Genomic DNA, 15893 nt, shown 5'->3' with positions numbered 1-15893 from the left:
CAGAAGCTTCTCCTCAGTGCAAGACATATGAAAGCCCGCATAGAGTTTGCTCAAAAACACATGAAGGACTCCCAGACTATGAGAAATAAGATTCTCTCGTCTGATGAGACGAAGATAGAACTTTTTGGTGATAATTCTAAGCGGTATGTGTGGAGAAAACCAGGCATTGCTCATCACCTGCCTAATACAATCCCAACAGTGAAACATGGTGGTAGCAGCATCATGCTATGGGGGTGTTTTTCAGATGCAGGGACAGGATGACTGGTTGCAATTGAAGGAAACATGAATGCGGCCAAGTACAGAGATATCCTGGATGAAAACCTCTTCCAGAGTGCTGTGGACCTCAGACTTGGCCAAAGATTCACCTTCCAACAAGACAAAGACCCTAAGCACACAGCTAAAATAACAAAGGAGTGGCTTCAGAACAACTCTGTGACCTTTCTTGACTGGCCCAGCCAGAGCCCTGACCTAAACCCAATTGAGCATCTCTGGAGAGACCTGAAAATGGCTGTCCACCAACATTCACCATCCAACCTGACGGAACTGGAGAGGATCTGCAAGGAAGAATGGCAGAGGATCCCCAAATCCAGGTGTGAAAAACTTGTTGCATTATTCCCAAGAAGACTCATGGCTGTACTAGCTCAAAAGGGTGCTTCTACTCAATACTGAGCAAAGGGTCTGAATACTTATGACCATGTGATATTTCAGTTTTTCTTTTTTAATAAATTTGCAAAAATTTCTACATTTCTGTTTTTTTCCAGTCAAGATGGGGTGCAGAGTGTACTTTAATGAGAAAAAAAATGAACTTTTTAGAATTTACCAAATGGCTGCAATGAAACAAAGAGCGAAAAATGTAAATGGTCTGAATACTTTCTGTACCCACTGTATCTATCTATCTATCTATCTATCTATCTATCTATCTATCTATCTATCTATCTACACTGTGTGCAGAATTATTAGGCCAATGAGTATTTTGATCACATGATACTTTTTATACATGTTGTCCTACTCCAAGCTGCATAGACTTGAGAGCCAACTACCAATTAAGTAAATCTGGTGATGTGCATCTCTGTAATGAGGAGGGGTGTTGACTAATGACATCAACACCCTATATAAGGTGTGCTTAATTATTAGGCAACTTCCTTTCCTTTGGCAAAATGGGTCAGAAGAGAGAAAAGTCCAAAATTGTGAGCTGTCTTCCAGAGGGATGCAGCAGTCTTGAAATGTCCAAACTTTTGAAGCGTGATCACCGAACAATCAAGCGTTTCATGGCAAATAGTCAACAGGGTCGCAAGAAGCATGCTGGCCAAAAAAGGCGCAAAATAACTGCCCATGAATTGAGGAAAATCAAGCGAGAAGCTGCCAAGATGCCATTCGCCACCAGTTTTGCCATATTTCAGAGCTGGAACGTTACTGGAGTATCAAAAAGCAGAAGGTGTGCGATACTCAGGGACATGGCCAAGGTAAGGGAGGCTGAAAAACGACCACCATTGAACAAGAAACATAAGATAAAACGTCAAGAATGGGCAAGGAAATATCTTAAGACAGATTTTTCAAAGATTTTATGGACTGATGAAATGAGAGTGACTCTTGATGGGCCAGATGGATGGGCCAGAGGCTGGATCAGTAAAGGGCAGAGAGCTCCACTCCGACTCAGACGCCAGCAAGGTGGAGGTGGGGTACAGGTATGGGCTGGTAACATCAAAGATGAACTTGTGGGACCTTTTCGGGTTGAGGATGGAGTGAAGCTCAACTCCCAGACCTACTGCCAGTTTCTAGAAGACAACTTCTTCAAGCAGTGGTACAGGAAGAAGTCGGTATCGGTCAAGAAAAACATGATTTTCATGCAGGACAATGCTCCATCACATGCATCCAACTACTCCACAGCGTGGCTGGCCAGTAAAGGTCTAAAAGAAGAGAAAATAATGACATGGCCCCCTTGTTCACCTGATCTGAACCCCATAGAGAACCTATGGTCCATCATAAAATGTGAGATCTACAGGGAGGGAAAACAGTACACCTCTGGGAACAGTGTCTGGGAGGCTGTGGTGGCTGCTGCACGCAATGTTGATCGAAAACAGATCAAGCAACTGACAGAATCTATGGATGGAAGGCTGTTGAGTGTCATCGTAAAGAAAGGTGGCTATATTCATCACTAATTTTTTTGGTTTTTGTTTTTGCATGTCAGAAATGTTTATTTCTAAATTTTGTGCACTGATATTGGTTTACCTGGTGAAAATAAACAAGTGAGATGGGATTATATTTGGTTTTTATTAAGTTGCCTAATAATTCTGCACAGTAATAGTTACCTGCACAAACAGATATCCTCCTAAGATAGCCAAATCTAAAAAAAAAACACTCCAACTTCCAAAAATATTAAGCTTGGATATTTATGAATCTTTTGGGTTGATTGAGAACATAGTTGTTGATCGATAATAAAAATAATCCTCTAAAATACAACTTGCCTAATAATTCTGCACATAGTCTATCTATCTATCTATCTATCTATCTATCTATCTATCTATCTATCTATCTATCTATCTATCTATCTATCTCTATTCTTCTGTCTATTGATAAACAAGCTGTTATTAAATCTTGACTCTTTCCTATTCCTAAACTTTTCAGTATATTTTTACTTCTCATCTATTTGCTTCAGAGTAGTTTTCTTACAAAATAAATACATTTGAGCCCGTCTCGTTGCATGGGGCTTCCTGTCATCGGTGTTTGTGCAACAGACATGAGGGGTTCCTACAAACAGGATCCAAACAACGTACCTGCCAAATATAATACTAACCATCACAACATCACTAAGTGGCCGGGACAGCAAAAGTACAAAGACTTAGTATATTAATGATCGGGAATATACACATAGATCCTGCAGAACATTGGCCCCCTCTAGAGTTTCTTTATGAACCAATCCAAAGTGCTTAAAAATAAAACTAGCTCTTCATTTTTCTTTTTTTATTTCACAACATTTTTTAAAATAAAAATGCTATTTTTTTGTATATTTAATATAGAAGAGGATGTTCTATTTAAAACTAGTTATGAGCAGTTCTAGGAATAATCATTATAAAAATAATACTGAGATTATGATGCAGATTTATTATTCGGCAGATATTGTAGGAGCCAGCGGAACATTAAAAAAATCTCATGATTTAGTGAATGGTGAAGGTATAAATAGGCGAATACCGTGTGATCAAGAATATTTGGAAACTTGTATTGTGTAACCCCACCTCAATCCTTGATGACAAGATAACACGATATAAAATTAAAAAATCCAAAAATATTTTATGGGAACATGGCGTGGTTTCAACATATTATACAATCAAGGTCAGGGGGAAGAAATAAGGTAAGAGAAGGAACAGAAGGGCTGGTCACGTGCACGGTTATTTTTTTTAAGTAGCACTAGGTATATTGTTTTGATTAGGAGCCAAAGGAATCATTTTTAGTTAAGTATTTTTGCCCAGAACTCCATGTGCTGCCTTGCAAAATTTTCTTATAATAAATCTTTAGCGTTGCCTAATCCTGTGTATGACATGGAAAATGTCATTTTTTATTTAGCTGATGGATTGTTTTCATAGGTAAGTGCATAACTGGATAAATACAGTAAGATCAGAATCAAAGCTGGAATTTAGCTGATGGTAATGATCCCATAAACATTAATGGAGAGGGCCACATCTTGTTGATATGCCGCAAATATTTGGCATGAATCCTTTAAGGCCTCCTGAGGAGATTCATAGAGTTGCATGTTATTATCTGACTGCATGGCAGAAGGAACCAAGTACCGGTGGACCAAATCATCCCAATGATAATGAGATTACCTCTTTGACTTCACTGGTGAGTCCTCTCTGTAATGTCCTGTTTCTAAGAATGGGTGGGGCATGATTTTTTTTCTTCATGGATGGGGCATATCTGTCATGTTCTCCTCACGAGTGGGGCATCTCTGCTTCTTTATTTTTTTTGTGTGTGGAGCATCTTTTTCTTCTCCTCATGGGTGGGGCATCTCTGCTTTCTTCTCCTCATGGGTGGGGCATCTCTGCTTTCTTCTCCTCATGGGTGGGGCATCTCTGCTTTCGTCTCCTCATTGGTGGGGCATCTCTGCATTCTTCTCCTCATGGGTGGGGCATCTCTGCTTTCTTCTCCTCATGGGTGGAGCATCTCTGCTTTCTTCTCCTCATGGGTGGGGCATCTCTTCTTTGTTCTCCTCATGGGTGGGTAATCTCTTCCTTGTTTTCTTCATGGGTGGGACATCTCTTCTTTGTTCTCCTCATGGGTGGGTAATCTCTTCCTTGTTTTCCTCATGGGTGGGGCATCTCTTCTTTATTCTTTTCATGTGTAGGACATCTCTTCTTTGTTCTCCTCATGGGTGGGTAATCTCTTCCATCTTCTGTTCATGTCTGGGGAGTCTCTTCTTGTTCTCTTTATGGATAGGGCAACTCTGATTTGTTCTCTTCATGTTCTCTTGTGGAGCTGTGTAGACAGATAAGTACCCTGATGCAGCGGACCCACAGAACCGAGTGTGAAGTCAGAACTTTGGAACAGCATAGTCAAATTGCAGGCAGTACCTTGTACCTTGATGCAGCCAAGCCATGTGTGTAGCTTAGCCAAGTATACAGACAGGTACCTTCATTCAGAGTTGAGTGCACAGCACCTTAGAACAGCAGAGCCAAATCAGCAGACAGACACCTTGATACAGCAGAGCTGAGTGTGCAGACAGCACCTTATAACAGTAGAACTTAGTTTACAGACAGGCACTTTGGTATAGCAGAGTCGAATACGCGGAACAGAAAAAGCAAGGGTGCAGACAACAATTTGAAAAAGTGCAGGAATAATATGACCCACAAACAGCACCCCAAACAGTAAGATATTCACCACAGCCCCATCCAGTATTCTAACCACAGCCCCTTTTAAAATGTCCTCAACAGCCCCATATACAGTGTAGTCACCACAGCTCCTCATATACTTTGCTTTCCCACCTCACAGCCCTTCATTTGCTGTCCCCCTGCACAGCTCCTCACTTGATATCCATGCCGCACAGCCCCTCATTTGCTGTCCCCCCTGTAGAGTCACTTATTTCATGCACCCCTGTACAGTCTCTCATTACATGGCCCCCTACACAGCCCCTCATTTATGCCCCCCTGCACAGCCCCTTATTTTATACTCCCCTGCACAGCCCCTCACTTTATGCCCACGTTGCAAAGCCCATCATTGTATGCCTCCCTACACAGTCTCTCATTATATTCTGCTCCTGCACATCCCCTCATTTTATGCCCCCCTGCACAAGCAAAGCCACGATAAGAAGAATTAAAAATTCCCCTAAGATTCAAGAAAAAAAACACAGCAAAAAAGGCAAGAGTGTTTACCTGCCAGATCTCAGAACTAATGCTCTCAGGATCCAGCAAAGCCATATAATAAAGATGGGGGCAACACAGGTGCAAAATACTGATGAGACAATCACTCACAACCTACCATTTCATGGAGGGGGTGATTGCTTAGGCCACAGCCACACTATCAGTATTTGGTCAGTATTCGGTCAGTATTTTTTCTCAGGAGTGGGAGCCAAAACCAGGAGTGGGTGATAAATGCAGAATTGGTGACTTGTTTCTATTATTTCTCTGATTGTTCCTCACCTGGTTTTGTCTCCCACTCCTGAGAAAAAATACTGATTGAATACTGATAGTGGGGCCGTGGTCTTAGTATTAAAATTGCACACAAAAAGGCTTGTTTAGGGCGCTGTTCACACCTGGGTAGTGCACAGTATCTGTCTTACAGCCTATTTGTTGCGCCCATACTATTAGATTAGATTATTCTGGCTTTGCTTTGAGTTTAGCTTATGGACTCGCAAGCAATAAGGACCCCTGACGCGGCTTGCGAACTTGCGTATTTTGGCCAAAATATCAACTAATACCTCATATATTATGTATATATATATATATATATATATATATATATATATATATACAGTACAGACCAAAAGTTTGGACACACCTTCTCATCTAAAGATTTTTCTGTATTTTCATGAGTATGAAAATTGCACATTCACACTGAAGGCATCAAAACTATGAATTATCACATGTGGAATTATATACTTAACAAAAAAGTGTGAAACAACTGAAAATATGTCTTATATTCTAGGTTCTTCAAAGTAGCCACCTTTTGCTTTGATGACTGCTTTGCACACTCTTGGCATTCTCTTGATGAGCTTCAAGAGGTAGTCACCAGAAATGGTCTTCCAACAATCTTGAAGGAGTTCCCAGAGATGCTTAGCACTTGTTGGCCCTTTTGCCTTCACTCTGCGGTCCAGCTCACCCCAAACCATCTCGATTGGGTTCAGGTCTGGTGACTGTGGAGGCCAGGTCATCTGGCGTAGCACCCCATCACTCTCCTTCTTGGTCAAATAGCCCTTACACAGCCTGGAGGTGTGTTTGGGGTCATTGTCCTGTTGAAAAATAAATGATGGTCCAACTAAACGCACTTGACCGCGCGATGACATCAATGCATCATGCCATCCAACGTACCTTGACTGAGCCTTCTCCAGCAAGGTGCAGGCTGGACGTAGCCTGTGTCTTGCTGGAGTTGCTGGCAGAGAAGGAGGCTGATTACAGCTCCTCTGCTCCTATCTCGGGTGGTGCTGACATCAATTACATTCATATCTGATAGATGCGAATACAATTGAATGCGGGTGGGAGCGACGGCCGAAGCGCAGGCAGAGAGAGGTGAGTAGTGTCTGTGCCCCGGCCATCACTGTGCTGAATGCCTGCGGCTGGAGGAAAAAGATGGGCGGCCGCAGACATTCAGCAATTTTTTTTTCAAAGTGCGCTCCCCTTGGGTAGGTAAGAGGTAGTGCCCTAGGCACGTGCCTACCCTGCCTACCCCTTGTCGAAGCCCGGGGCTAATTGTCATTTTGTAGAATAGGACTCCAATATGGTCGATGCACTGCACTACTCATCTTTGCAGCCTTCATCATCTCAGTCGCTGGCTATTCAGAGCGCAGCAGTTGAGATGAGTTTGTCACTGGCTGTTGCACTCTGCATAGGCGGCCAACAAATGAGATCACAAAGATCACTTTATTATACAGCACTGTATTATCTCGGTCCAGAGGCTTAACTAGGCGTTCAGCTCAGGGGGATGAAACATTTCAGTGGGTCCCTAACCTATAACCCTGATTACAACTATGGTGGCACACTGTCATATGGTGACATATAGTGGTTGTCATAGAGAAAAATAATAAAACCCATAAAAACATCTCCAGGGAGGGGTCATATTGAACATATTATAACCAGGGAAGTGAGAAAGAGATGACACTTCAACATCTATTGAAGTAGGACCTCCTGCCATGAACATGTAATTACAACAAGGAATTTGCTGAGAACTAGCCATCAAGTCTAAGATACTCAGAGGTGGTGAAGTACAGAGGCGTCCTCTGTTCCAAGGACTTATCTCAGACACTCTTTGGCCAGTGGTCAGTGATGAATATTGGGGTTTACATCAATCCGATATTTATGGGAGATATATTTTTGGCGTTGTAGTGAATTTATAGACATAATACATTCACTCACATCACCGTAAGGCCGGTCACTCAGATGGATAATGCTATCCATGCCATGTTTCATCTCTATAGAAAGGTAAAATCGTGAAAGGAAGCATGACAACAATATTTCCCGCGTGGGACCTCTATGGGCAAAGATATCCTGAAAGTTGGGGATCTCATAATGTGTTAAAGACCTAGCACACCCAACAACTAGCCCCCATATGAGCTCACCAAGGGGAGGTATATGGGTGTAACCTTGATCTAAGAAAAAAAAAAGAGTTAGGGTTTTTGTCATTTGTCAGTCCTGGCTTGCTGTGGTCCTGTGCGTTTTCCTAAAATGGTGTGCTTCCCTCCGCTAAGCTCTGAGCCAGTTCCGTGACACACGTTTAGTACTTTTCTTTTGTTATCCCTTTTAGTCTATGTCATACATGTCAAACTCTGGCCCTTAGGGTGATTATATTTGGCCCGCGACACCAGAACCACCACCCCTATGTGGAACCCATTGTTCCATAGGGAGGACTATGTGGGGCCCATTATTCTGTATGGAGAACATGTGGGGCTCATTATTCTGTATGGAGGACTATGTGAGGTTCATCATTATATATGGAGGATTATGTGGGGCCCATTATACTGTATGGAGAACTATGTGGGGCCCGTTATACTGTATGGAGAACTATGTGGGGCCCATTATTCTGTATGGAGGACTATGTGGGGCCATTATACTGTATGGAGGACTATGTGGGGCCCATTATACTGCATACTGTCTGGCCCGTAACTTTATCCAAGATTTTTACTTTGGCCATCTGTGAGTTTGAGTTTGACATCCTTGTTCTATGTGAGTATTGTTTTGTTCCCATTTTGTAACATCTTTGTATATTTTTTATAAACACTGCCTACCTTTCCAGATTAGATATATAAAATGTAATAGGTCTGTTCCTCTTACTCTGTAAAACCTCACCCCTGAAGCGATGCGCTACCTTGCTATTGTGGAGTTGGCAGTGGCCGAACCGGTGTATATATATATATATATATATATATATATATATATATATATATATATATTGTGACAGAGTCACTGGTGATATATGTGAGGGGAGATATGTTTCACTGTGGCTACTAGCTTCAGTGAACTAAACCTACAAATTTCCTCCAGCATGTTATGTGTTGGGGGTTAAACCACAATTTTAAAAGGGAGTGTTTTTTTGTAAATGACATTGAGAAGGGTGGGAAGTCATTCACCATATCTCCATCTCAGGGAGTGGCTGGGCAAGTTAAATGCTCAGTCATTGTTTTTTTTCTTTGGTGTGGTCTGGAGAAGGAAGTCTACAGACTGTGTGTGTGTGGAAGCCAGAGAGCTCCACAGAAGGACTTTGTGATGAAACCTTTATGTGCTACCAAGAGCGGCCAAAACCCCACTCGCCTATGGACTATACTATACTTTATCTTTTTGTTTGTCGTTATTCTGGAGAGGACGTGTTTATTTTGTGGAACACTGCTGATGTTTATGCCATATACAGGTGCATCTCAGAAAATTAGAGTATCATGAAAAAGTTAATTTATTTCAGACTAAGGGACCTTTTAAATGCTTAGGAAGCCTTTGTATGTGTTTTTTGTTAATTATTTTAACCCCTTAAGCCCCGGAGCATTTTTCGTTTTTGCATTTTCGTTTTTGCTCCCCTTGTTTCCAGAGCCATAGCGTTTTTATTTTTTGGTCAATATGGCCATGTGAGGGCTTATTTTTTGCGGGACGAGTTGTACTTTTCAACGCCATTACTAGTTTTATCATATCCTGTACGGGAAAACGGGAAAAAAATTCCAAGTGCGGTAAAATTGCAAAAAAAGTGCAATACCACAGATGTTTTTTATTTATTTTTTTTACCATGTTCACTGAATGCTAAAACTGACCTGCCCTTCTTATTCTACAGGTCATTACGAGTTCACAGACACCAAACATGTATAGGTTCTTTTATATTTAAGTGGTGAAAAAAAATTCCAAAATTTGGTAAAAAAATAAATAAAAAAAAAGCGCCATTTTCTAAGACCCGTAGCGTCTCCATTTTTCGTGATCTGGGGCTGGTTGATGGCTTATTTTTTGCGTGCCAGGCTGACGTTTTTATTGATAGCATTTGGGGTAGATCCGATGTTTTGATCGCCCGTTATTGCATTTTATTGCAATTTTGCGGCGACCAAAAAACGTAATTCTGGCGTTTAGAATTTTTTTCTCGCTACGCCGTTTACCAATCGGAATAATTCTTTTTTTATATTGATAGATCGGGCGATTCTGAACGCGGCGATACCAAATATGTGTATGTGGGTTTTTTTTTTATATATTTTATTTTGAATGGGGCGAAAGGGGGGTGATTTAAACTTTTATATTTTTTTATTTTTTTTTATATTTTTAAAAACTTTTTTTTTTTACATTTTGCATGCTTCTATAGTCTCCATAGGAGACTAGAAGCAGCAGTTGTCCGATCGCCTCTGCTACATACAGGGGACGAGCAGGTCCCCTGCATGCAGCAGAAATGGTCCTGTGCTATGAGCGCCGACCACTAGGTGGCGCTCATAGCGACAAGATCATGACAACCACAGGCGTCTGCTGCAGACCCTGGGTTGTCATGCACGCCCATCGGCGACCCGCGATCACGTGACGGGGTCGCCGGTGGGTGGGGCTTATGACGCGCTACCCGGAAGCGCGCGTTAAATGCTGCTGTCGGAGATTGACAGCAGCATTTAACTGGTTAACAGCCGCGGGTGGATCGCGATTCCACCCGCGGCTGTTGCGGGCACATGTCAGCTGTAAGAATCAGCTGACATGTGCTCGGTTCAGTGAGGGCTCAGCGCCGGAGCCCTCACTGAACCGGCGGTACGCAAAAGTGCGTACTAATACGTCCCCGGTAAGTAAGGGGTTAATTTACTGAGATAATGACTTTTGTGTTTTCATTGCCTGTAAGCCATAATCATCAACATTAACAGAAATAAACACTTGAAATAGATCACTCTGTTTGTAATGACTCTATATAATATATGAGTTTCACTTTTTGTATTGAAGAACTGAAATAAATTAACTTTTTAATGATATTCTAATTTAGTGAGATGTAGCTGTATCAATAAACCTGCAGGAAGTTAACCCGAGATGTGTTTCCTGTGTCTGCCTCTGTGAGAGCCAAGCAAGTCGCTTTACCACAATATATACATGCGTATACATACAGTATATATATTCCATGCGTTAGAATCAAAGGTGTATATACAGTCATGACCGAAAGTGTTGGCACCCTTGAAATTGTTCCAGAAAATGAAGTATTTCTCCCCGAAAATTATTACAATTACATGTTTTGTTATACACATGTATATTTCCTTTGTGTGTATTGGAACAACACAAAAAAACAGAGAAAAAAAGGCAAATTGGACATAATTGTGACTCTGGTCACTACTCACAGACAGTCCGTGAGGCCGAGAGGTCAAACCTTCCGGGGTCAGTACTAAGAGAGCACATATTAAACTAAGGGAAAAGACAAGGGCCTAAGTCAGGTCACAGGCCGGGGTCAGAATACCAGAGAAATAGCGGATCTAATCAAAGGGGCAAAACAAACGGGTAGTCAGTCACAACACGGTCCAAAGGTCAGGCAGCAGTAGATTAGAACAAACATCACAGGAAACAGGCAAACAGACACCAGAGAGCAGAAGCTTTGACTTTCAGTGATCTGGGACAGACAGCTCACTTAAATAGCAGGGCAATTACTAAGAACAGGGAACAATCAGAGAAATCTCTGCACCTCCCAGTCTCTGATAGGTCAACTGAGGTGTCAATCAAAGCACCGAAAGCTCAGCATGCCCTAGCACTGTATAAGATGACAAAGCTGTCCATCACTGATTCCCAGACACACTGGGCGAAGGAATCGTGACAATAATTTCACGCAAAACCCCAAAAATGGGCCGGACAAAATTGTTGGTACCTTTCCAAAAATGTGGGTAAACAACTTTGCTTCAAGCATGTGATGCTTGTCCAAACTCACCTGTGGCAAGTAACAGGTGTGGGGTCAAAATGAAAATCACACCTGAAACCAGATAAAAACGGGAGAAGTTGACTCAATCTTTGCATTGTGTGCCTATGTGTGCCACATTAAGCATGGAGAACAGAAAGAGGAGAAAAGAACTGCCTGAGGACTTGAGAACCAAAATTTTTGAAAAATATAAACAATCTCAAGGTTACAAGTCCATCTCCAGAAATCTTGATGTTCCTTTGTCCACGATGCGCAACATAATCAAGAAGTTTACATCCCATGGGACTGTAGCTAATCTTCCTGGATGTGGATGCCAGAGATAAATCAATGAAAGGTTGCAGCGCAGGATAGTCCGGATGGTGGATAAGCAGCCCCAATCAAGTTCCAAAGAAATTCAAGCTGTCCTGCAGGCTCAAGGTGCATCAGTGTCAGCGGGAATTATCTGTTGACATTTGAATGCAGTGAAACTCTATGGTAGGAGACCCAGGAGGACCTCACTGTTGACACAGACATAAAAAAGCTAGACTGCAGTTTGCAAAAATGTACATGAGTGTAACATCCCTGGCGGCGTGCTGGCATGGCTTACCACCTCCCACCATGCAAGACCGTCATCTTACCTATCAGTCCAGGCTGCACACTTTGCTCCAGTACCTGCTGTGTGCATGTCTCTTGTCTGATTGGTTAGGGCGACGTCGCGGTTACTGCCTGATCCTTATAGTTACTGTGTGCGCACTCCTAATGCATCCCCAGCCTATAGCTGTGAGTCACTGGATACTTAAACCCCCTCCACCCAGTAGGAGGTGCCTGAGCAACACTTTCTTTCAGTGTGTTCTGTGCAACTGAGTTGCCAGGTCCTGTCCTGTATCTTGTCTGTTCTGCCACCCTGGGGGCTGTATACCCAGGCCTGTTACCTATATCTGTGACTTCTAGTCTGTTCCGCCACCCTGGGGGCTGTTTACCCAGGCCCGTTACCTGTATCTGTGACTTCTAGTCTGTTTACGCCACCCTGGGGCTGAGTTCCCAGGCTCGTTCCTGTATCTTGTTCCTGGTTCAGTTCCTGTCTGAACTGTGTCCTAGCCCATTACTTGTTTGTCTCTATGTCCATACCTTCCCTTTTCCTGCAGTGTCTGAACCTGCACCTTACTCCAACTCGTTGCCTCTGTACTTCTGTTTGTCAGTTTTGTGTCCACTCGCTACTTCATTGTTAGTACCTTGTGTGTATCTGCTCTGCTTGTCTACCGCACTTGTGGACTTTGCTCTGCTCGGCTTGTCTACCGCACTTGCGGGTTTTGCTCTGTTCAGCTTGTCTACCACACCTGCGGGTTTTGCTCTGCTCTGCTTGTCTACCGCACCTGCGGGTTTTGCTCTGCTCTGCTTGTCTACTGCACCTGCGGGTTTTGCTCTGCTCTGCTTGTCTACCGCATCTGCATGTTTTGTTCTGCTCTGCTTGTCTACCGCACCTGCGAGTTTTGCTCTGCTCTGCTTGTCCAACGCACTTGCGGGTTTTGCTCTGCTCTGCTTGTCTACTGCACCTGCAGGTTTTTCTCTGTTCTGCTTGTCTGCCGCACTTGCGGCTCTGTTCCTGTATCCCAGTCTGTACTGGTCCCTATCCTGCCTGTGTTCCTATCTGCCAGTACTCACCTGTCTGTATACCAGCCGTGCTTGCTAGTATCCACCTGTCTGCATACCAGCCCTGCCTGCCAGTACCCACCTGTCTGCATACTAGCCGTGCCTGCCAGTACCCACCTGTCAGTATGCCAGCCTAACCTGACTGTTCCTGCATTCCCCGGTGTGGGTCAACAGCTGTGACCGGGGTCTGACCTGGAGTAGCACCTGGTCCCTCTGCTCGGTTCCTCCCTGGTTCACGGAATCGATTGAGCCACCGTGCGACCTTGGTCGGACCGAGTTGATACTTAGTCACGCCCCTCCTGGCACTCCTCGGTTCATGGTCTAGTGGGATCACTAACCACGCTCACGCCAGTCAGTCCGGGCGTGTGCGTAACAATGAGTAAGCCAAAATACTTCTAGAAAGTGTCTTGTGGACAGATGAGACCAAGATAGAGCTTTTTGGAATAACACATCATTCTACTGTTTACCGAAAACGGAATGAAGCCTACAAAGAAAAGAACACAGTACCTACAGTCAAATATGGTGGAGGTTCAAAGATGTTTTGTTTGTTTTTTTGCTGTCTCTGGCATTGGGTGCCTTGACTGTGTGCAAGGCATCATGAAATCTGAAGATTACCAAAGGATTTTGGGTGGCAATGTAGTGCCCAGTGTCAGAAAGCTGGGTTTGCGTCCTAGGTCATGGGTCTTCCAGCAGGACAATGACCCCGAACATACTTCAAGAAGCCCACAGAAATGGATGGAAATGAAGCCCTGGAGAGTTCTGAAGTGGCCAGCAATGCGTCCGGATCTAAATCTCATTGAACACCTGTGGAGAGATCTTAAAATTGCTGTAGGGAGAAGACGCCTTCAAATATGAGAGACCTGGAATTTTCCAAAATTCCAGTTGAAAGGTGTAAGAAGCTTGTTGGTGGTTATAGGAAGTGATTGATTGTAGTTATTTATTCCGAAGGGTGTGGAATCAAATATTAAATTGAGGAAGCCAACAATTTTGACTGGCCCATTTTTGGGGTTTAGTGTGAAATTATATCCAATTTTCATTTTTCTGTTTTTTTTGTGTTGTTCCAATACACACAAAGGAAATAAGCATGTGTATAACAAAACATGTGTAATTGCATTAATTTCCTGGGAGAAATACTTAATTTTCTGGAACAATTTCAAGGGTGCCAGCACTTTCGGCCATGACTGTACCATACGCTCACTGGGAGTTCCCCAATAACTGGCCTAGTAGGAAAAACAGCAGCGACTCCGTCCATCACTCATTAGTCAATTGCGTAACTGTCCTGACAATTGGAGGGAGCGGAGCTGCGTCCTCTGACAGTGGTATATACCAGTCCTGCAGAACATGTAAGAGATTACAGTACAGTTATGCATTAGTGACTTACAGTTGACGTTCTTTCTGATGGAGTCGCTCAACTTTCGCGTCTTTTCCATCTGACCGAGACCGACATGACTACTTCTCCAGCCACAACTCGTCTGCACAGATTACAAGAAAGACACATTTGACTTCTCAAACTTCTCGTCCCCATCTTTTTCTAACCTGCACAACCTCCCCATACTACTGATACCCCAATACTGAGCCGCTGCAGCTGTATGTGTCCCTATTACTGAACCTGCTGTTTGGCACAACAACACTCCTCTTACCGCCACACATAATAATGCTATCACTGTGCTCCTTACATAGTAATAATGCCTCCTTTGTGTCCTCTAGATGGTAAAATTGCCACCTGCAAAATATGAATCCACTGTGCAAGTGCCCTATTATTATTATTACTTATTTATATAGCACCATTGATTCCATGGCACTGTACATAAGAAGGGGTTACATACAAAATACAAATATCACTTACAGTAAATGAACTAACAATGATAGACTGGTACAGGGGGAAGAGGACCCTGCCCTTGCGAGCTTACATGATACAGGATGGGGAAGAAGACAGTAAGTGGGTGGTTGCAGCAGCTCTGGCGGTGATGTGGCAGCGGGGTCATTGCAAGTTGTAAGCTTTCTTGAAGAGATGGGTTTTCAGGTTTTGTCTGAAGGATCCGAATATGGCGGATAGTCTAACATGTTGAGGCACAGAGTTCCAGAGGATGGGGGATATTCGGGAGAAGTCTTGGAGGCGGTTGGGTGAGGAACAAATAAGTGTGGAGGAGAGAAGGAGGTCTTGGGAGGACTGGAGATTACGTGAGGGAATATATCGGGAGATTAGTTCAGAGATGTACGGAGGAGAGAGGTTATGGACGGCTATGTAGGTCAATGTTAGTAGTTTGAACTGAATACACTGGGCAATTGGGAGCCAGTGAAGAGATTTGCAAAGGGGGGTAGCAGAGGAGTAGTGAGGAGAGAGATGAACTAGTCGGATATCAGAGTTAAGGACTGACTGGAGAGGTGCGAGAATATTAGCAGGTAGGCCACAGAGGAGGATGTTGCAGTAGTCGAGGCGGGAGATGATGAGGGCATGCACAAGCAGTTTAGTAGATTGAGGGTTGAGGAAAGGACGGATTCTGGAAATATTTTTGAGCTGGAGGCGACAGGAGGTGGCTAGGGCTTGGATGTGTGGTTTAAAGGACAGGGCAGAGTCGAGGGTTACTCCGAGGCAGCAGATTGCCGGTACAGGGGAAAGTGTGATGTCGTTCATTGTTATAGAAAGGTCAGGTGGGGAAGATACAAGAGAAGTAGGAAAGATGATGAGTTCAGATTTGTCCACATTGAGTTTGAGGAAGCGAGAGGAGAAG

The 15893-nt window shown here is 43.4% G+C and overlaps 1 long non-coding RNA gene across 1 annotated transcript in view; it reads right to left on the bottom strand.

Annotated features, from left to right (window-relative positions):
* LOC141169322 (uncharacterized) overlaps positions 1-15893 on the bottom strand; it is an 85682-nt gene that overhangs the window by 20754 nt on the left and 49035 nt on the right. Inside the window, exon 2 of the long non-coding RNA XR_012252291.1 lies at positions 14543-14633. This is a non-coding gene — a long non-coding RNA (uncharacterized lncRNA). The remainder of the gene's footprint in view (positions 1-14542; positions 14634-15893) is intronic.

The sequence above is a fragment of the Phyllobates terribilis genome, unplaced genomic scaffold, assembly GCF_046119375.1.
Source record: "Phyllobates terribilis strain yellow unplaced genomic scaffold, ASM4611937v1 Scaffold_1__5_contigs__length_1240528914, whole genome shotgun sequence".
Lineage (NCBI taxonomy): Eukaryota > Metazoa > Chordata > Amphibia > Anura > Dendrobatidae > Phyllobates > Phyllobates terribilis.
Note: the sequence above shows the minus strand (reverse complement) of the source record. Positions and strands in the feature narration are given on the sequence as shown.